The sequence below is a fragment of the Triticum dicoccoides genome, chromosome 7A, assembly GCF_002162155.2.
Source record: "Triticum dicoccoides isolate Atlit2015 ecotype Zavitan chromosome 7A, WEW_v2.0, whole genome shotgun sequence".
NCBI lineage: Eukaryota > Viridiplantae > Streptophyta > Magnoliopsida > Poales > Poaceae > Triticum > Triticum dicoccoides.
This window is the reverse complement of record NC_041392.1, coordinates 323,366,658-323,373,326: the sequence shown is the minus strand read 5'-3', so window position 1 is coordinate 323,373,326 and position 6,669 is coordinate 323,366,658.

Below are 6,669 nucleotides of genomic sequence, written 5' to 3'. Positions count from 1 at the left end.
ATTTATTCAAATACAATGGCATGCGAACATTGTGCTGCCGCAAGACGAGACCCCTCCAGGACATCCGCAAAATACCGTTCGGGTGTGCGGTGTTCCTTACCCACCGGTGTGTTGGAGAACGTTGCAGAAAATTAAAATTTTCCTACGGTTTCACCAAGATCCATCTATGAGTTCATCTAAGCAACGAGTCAAGGGGAAGAGTTTTCATCTACATACCACTTGTAGATCGAGTGCGGAAGCGTTCAAGGGGATGGTGATGATGGAGTCGTACTCGTCATGATTCGGATCACCGATGACCAAGTGTTGAACGGACAGCACCTCCGCGTTCAACACACGTACGGGACGATGGACGTCTCCTCCGTCTTGATCCAGCAAGGAGGAAGGAGAGGTTGAGGAAGGCAGCTCCAACGGCAGCACGACGGCGTGGTGTTGTTGGTGTAGCAGTACTCCGACAGGGCTTCGCCAAGCACGTATGGAGGAGGAGAGGTGTTGGGGAGGGGAGGGGCTGCGCCTTGGCTTGTGTTGTTGCAGCCCTCCCCTCACCCCTCTATATATAGGAGGAGAGGGGCAAGGGGGCCGGCCCTCTAGGGGAAACCCTAGAGGGGGGCGGCGGCCAAAGGGAGAGGGAAAGGGGTGGCTTGCCCCCCAAGCTAGGGGGGCGCCCCCTTTAGGGTTTCCCCTCCCCTTGTCCTAGCCGCATGGGCCTAGGTGGGGAGGCGCGCCCAGCCCACTAGGGGCTGGCTCGCTCTCCCACACAGCCCATGTGGCCCCCTCGGGAGGGGTGGCCCCAGCCGGTGGACCCCCGGAACCCTTCCGGTGGCCCCGGTACAATACCGGTACGCCACCGAAACTTTCCGGTGTCCGTTTAACCACTTTCCTTATATAAATCTTTACCTCCGAACCATTCCGGAACTCCTGTGATGTCCGGGATCTCATCCGGGACTCCGAACAACATTCAGTAATCACATACTTGTCTTCCTCATAACCCTAGCGTCACCGAACCTTAAGTGTGTAGACCCTACGGGTTCGGGAGACATGCAGACATGACCGAGACGACCTCAGGTCAATAACCAACAGCGGGATCTGGATACCCATGTTGGCTCCCACATGCTCGTCGATGTTGTCATCGGATGAACCACGATGTCGAGGATTCGATCAAACCCCGTATGCAATTCCCTTTGTCAATCGGTATGTTACATGCCCGAGACTCGATCATCGGTATCCCAATACCTCGTTCAGTCTCGTTACCGGCAAGTTACTTTACTCGTACCGCAATGCATGATCCCATGATCAAACACTTGATCACCTTGAGCTCATTATGATGATGCATTACCGAGTGGGCCCAGAGATACCTCTCCGTCATACGGAGTGACAAATCCCAGTCTCGATCCGTGTCAACCCAACAGAGACTTTCGGAGATACCTGTAGTGCACCTTTATAGTCACCCAGTTACGGTGTGACGTTTGGTACACCCAAAGCACTCTTACGGTATCCGGGAGTTACACGATCTCATGGTCTAAGGAAGAGATACTTGACATTGGAAAAGCTCTAGAAAACGAACTAACCGACCTTTGTGCTATGCTTAGGATTGGGTCTTGTCCATCACATCATTCTCCTAATGATGTGATCCCGTTATCAACGACATCCAATGTCCATAGCCAGGAAACCATGACTATCTGTTGATCACAACGAGCTAGTCAACTAGAGGCTCACTAGGGACATATTGGGGTCTATGTATTCACACGTGTATTACGATTTCCGGATAATACAGTTATAGCATGAATAAAAGACTATTATCATGAACAAAGAAATATAATAATAACACTTTTATTATTGCCTCTAGGGCATATTTCCAACAGTCTCCCACTTGCACTAGAGTCAATAATCTAGTTACATTGTGATGGATCGAACACCCATAGAGTTCTGGTGCTGATCATGTTTTGCTCGCGAGAGAGGTTTAGTTAACGGATCTGCGACATTCAGATCCGTATGTACTTTGCAAATTTCTATGTCTCCATCTTGAACATTTTCACGGATGGAGTTGAAACAACGCTTGATATGCCTGGTCTTCTTGTGAAACCTGGGCTCCTTGGCAAGGGCAATAGCTCCAGTGTTGTCACAGAAGAGTTTGATCGGCCCCGACGCATTGGGTATGACTCCTAGGTCGGTGATGAACTCCTTCACCCAAATAGCTTCATGCGCTGCCTCCGAGGCTGCCATGTACTCCGCTTCACATGTAGATCCCACCACCACGCTCTGCTTGCAGCTGCACCAGCTTACTGCTCCACCATTCAACATATACATGTATCCGGTTTGTGACTTAGAGTCATCCAGATCTATGTCGAAGCTAGCGTCGACGTAACCCTTTACGACGAGCTCTTCGTCACCTCCATAAACGAGAAACATGTCCTTTGTCCTTTTCAGGTACTTCAGGATATTCTTGACCGCTGTCCAGTGTTCCTTGCCGGGATTACTTTGGTACCTACCTACCAAACTTACGGCAAGGTTTACATCAGGTCTGGTACACAGCATGGTATACATAATAGATCCTATGGCTGAAGCATAGGGGATGACACTCATCTTTTCGATATCTTTTGCCGTGGTCGGGCATTGAGCCGAGCTCAATCTCACACCTTGCAATACAGGCAAGAACCCCTTCTTGGACTGATCCATTTTGAACTTCTTCAAAATTTTATCAAGGTATGTGCTTTGTGAAAGACCTATGAGGCGTCTCGATCTATTTCTATAGATCTTGATGCCTAATATATAAGCAGCTTCTCCAAGGTCCTTCATTGAAAAACACTTATTCAAGTAGGCCTTAATGCTGTCCAAGATTTCTATATCATTTCCCATCAGGAGTATGTCATCTACATATAATATGAGAAATGCTACAGAGCTCCCACTCACTTTCTTGTAAACGCAGGCTTCTCCATAAGTCTGCATAAACCCAAACGCTTTGATCATCTCATCAAAGCAAATGTTCCAACTCCGAGATGCTTGCACCAGCCCATAAATGGATCGCTGGAGCTTGCATACTTTGTTAGCATTCTTAGGATCGACAAAACCCTCCGGCTGCATCATATATAGTTCTTCCTTAAGATGCCCGTTAAGGAATGCCGTTTTGACGTCCATCTGCCATATCTCATAATCATAGTATGCGGCAATTACTAACATGATTCGGACGGACTTAAGCTTCGCTACGGGAGAGAAAGTCTCATCGTAGTCAATCCCTTGAACTTGCCGATAACCCTTAGCAACAAGTCGAGCTTTATAGATGGTGACATTACCATCTGCGTCCGTCTTCTTCTTAAAGATCCATTTGTTTTCTATCGCTCACCGATCATCGGGCAAGTCAGTCAAAGTCCATACTTTGTTTTCATACATGGATTCTATCTCGGATTTCATGGCTTCTAGCCATTTGTTAGAATCTGGGCCCCCCATTGCTTCTTCATAGTTCGAAGGTTCATCGTTGTCTAACAACATGATTTCCAGGACAGGGTTGCCGTACCACTCTGGTGCGGAACGTGTCCTTGTGGACCTACGAAGTTCAGTAGCAACTTGATCCGAAGTACCTTGATCATCATCATTATTTTCCTCTCCAGTCGGTGTAGGCACCACAGGAACATTTTCCTGAGCTGCACTACTTTCCGGTTCAAGAGGTAGTACTTCATCGAGTTCTACTTTCCTCCCACTTACTCCTTTCGAGAGAAACTCTTTTTCCAGAAAGGATCCGTTCTTGGCAACAAAGATCTTGCCTTCGGATCTAAGGTAGAAGGTATACCCAATGGTTTCCTTAGGGTATCCTATGAAGACGCATTTTTCCGACTTGGGTTCGAGCTTTTCAGGTTGAAGTTTCTTGACATAAGCATCGCATCCCCAAACTTTTAGAAACGACAGCTTAGGTTTCTTCCCAAACCATAATTCATACGGTGTCGTCTCAACGGATTTAGACGGTGCCCTATTTAAAGTGAATGTAGCTGTCTCTAGAGCGTATCCCCAAAATGATAGTGGTAAATCGGTAAGAGACATCATAGACCGCACCATATCTAATAGAGTGCGATTACGACGTTCGGACACACCGTTATGCTGAGGTGTTCCAGGCGGCGTGAGTTGTGAAATGATTCCACATTTCCTTAAGTGTGTACCAAATTCGTGACTTAAGTATTCTCCTCCACAATCTGATCGTAGGAATTTTATCTTTCGGTCATGTTGATGCTCTACCTCATTCTGAAATTCCTTGAACTTTTCAAAGGTCTCAGACTTGTGTTTCATTAAGTAGACATACCCATATCTACTCAAGTCATCAGTGAGAGTGAGAACATAACGATATCCTCCGCGAGCCTCAACACTCATTGGACCGCACACATCGGTATGTATGATTTCCAATAAGTTGGTTGCTTGCTCCATTGTTCCGGAGAACGGAATCTTGGTCATCTTGCCCATGAGGCATGGTTCGCATGTGTCAAATGATTCATAATCGAGAGACTCTAAAAGTCCATCAGCATGGAGCTTCTTCATGCGCTTGACACCAATGTGACCAAGGCAGCAGTGCCACAAGTATGTGGGACTATCGTTATCAACTTTACATCTTTTGGTATTCACGCTATGAATATGTGTAGTATTACGCTCGAGATTCATTAAGAATAAACCATTGACCATCGGAGCATGACCATAAAACATATCTCTGATATAAATCGAACAACCATTATTCTCAGACTTAAATGAGTAGCCATCTCATATTAAACGAGATCCAGATACAATGTTCATGCTCAAACTTGGCACTAAATAACAATTATTAAGGTTCAAAACTAATCCCGTGGGTAAATGTAGAGGTAGCGTGCCGACGGCGATCACATCGACTCTAGAACCATTCCCGACGCGCATCGTCACCTCGTCCTTCGCCAGTCTCCACTTATTCCGCAGCCCCTGCTGTGAGTTACAAATATGAGCAACGGCACCGGTATCAAATACCCAGGAGTTACTACGAGTACTGGTAAGGTACACATCAATTATATGTATATCAAATATACCTTTAGTGTTGCCGGCCTTCTTATCCGCTAAGTATTTGGGGCAGTTCCGCTTCCAGTGACCCTTCCCCTTGCAATAAAAGCACTCAGTCTCAGGCTTGGGTCCATTCTTTGACTTCTTCCCGGCAACTAGCTTACCGGGCGCGGCAACCTCCTTGCCGTACTTCTTGAAGTTCTTCCTACCCTTGCCCTTCTTGAACTTAGTGGTCTTATTGACCATCAACACTTGATGTTCTTTCTTGATTTCAACCTCTGCTGACTCCACCATAGAAAATACTTCAGGAATGGTCTTTACCATCCCCTGCATATTGTAGTTCATCACAAAGCTCTTGTAGCTTGGTGGGAGCGACTGAAGGATTCTGTCAATGACTGCCTCATCAGGGAGGTTAATATTCAGCTGGGTCATACGGTTGTGCAACCCAGACATCTTGAGTATGTGCTCACTGACAGAACTATTTTCCTCCATCTTACAACTATAGAACTTGTCAGAGATGTCATATCTCTCGACCCGGGCGTGAGCTTGGAAAACTAGTTTCAGCTCTTCGAACATCTCATATGCTCCGTGATGCTCAAAACGCTTTTGGAGCCCCGGTTCTAAGCTGTAAAGCATGCCGCACTGAACGAGGGAGTAATCATCAGCACGAGACTGCCAAGCATTCATAATTTCTTGGTTCTCTGGGACGGGAGCGTCACCTAGCGGTCCTTCTAGGACATATTGTTTCCTGGCGGCTATGAGGATGATCCTCAAGTTCCGGACCCAGTCCGTATAGTTGCTGCCATCATCTTTCAGCTTGGTTTTCTCTAGGAACGCGTTGAAGTTCAAGTTGACATGAGCGTTGGCCATTTGATCTACAAGACATATTTGCAAAAGATTTTAGACTAAGTTCATGATAATTAAGTTCATCTAATCAAATTATTGAATGAACTCCCACTCAGATTAGACATCCCTCTAGTCATCTAAGTGTTACACGATCCTGGTCGACTAGGCCGTGTCCGATCATCACGTGAGACGGACTAGTCATCGTCGGTGAACATTCTCATGTTGATCGTATCTTCCATACGACTCGTGTTCGACCTTTCGGTCTCCGTGTTCCGAGGCCATGTCTGTACATGCTAGGCTCGTCAAGTTAACCCTAAGTGTTTTTGCATGTGTAAAACTGTCTTACACCCGTTGTATGTGAGCGTAAGGATCTATCACACCCGATCATCACGTGGTGCTTCGAAACGACGAACTTTAGCAACGGTGCACAGTTAGGGGGAACACTTTCTTGAAATTGTTATAAGGGATCATCTTATTTACTACCGTCGATCTAAGTAAACAAGATGCATAAACATAATAAACATCACATGCAATTATATAAAGTAGTGACATGATATGGCCAATATCATATAGCTCCTTTGATCTTCATCTTCGGGGCTCCATGATCATCTTGTCACCGGCATGACACCATGATATCCATCATCATGATCTCCATCATCGTGTCTTCATGAAGTTGTCACGCCAACGACTACTTCTACTTCTATGACTAACGCGTTTAGCAAATAAAGTAAAGTAGTTTACATGGCGTTCTTCAATGACACGCAGGTCATACAAAATAAAGACAACTCCTATGGCTCCTGCCGGTTGTCATACTCATCGACA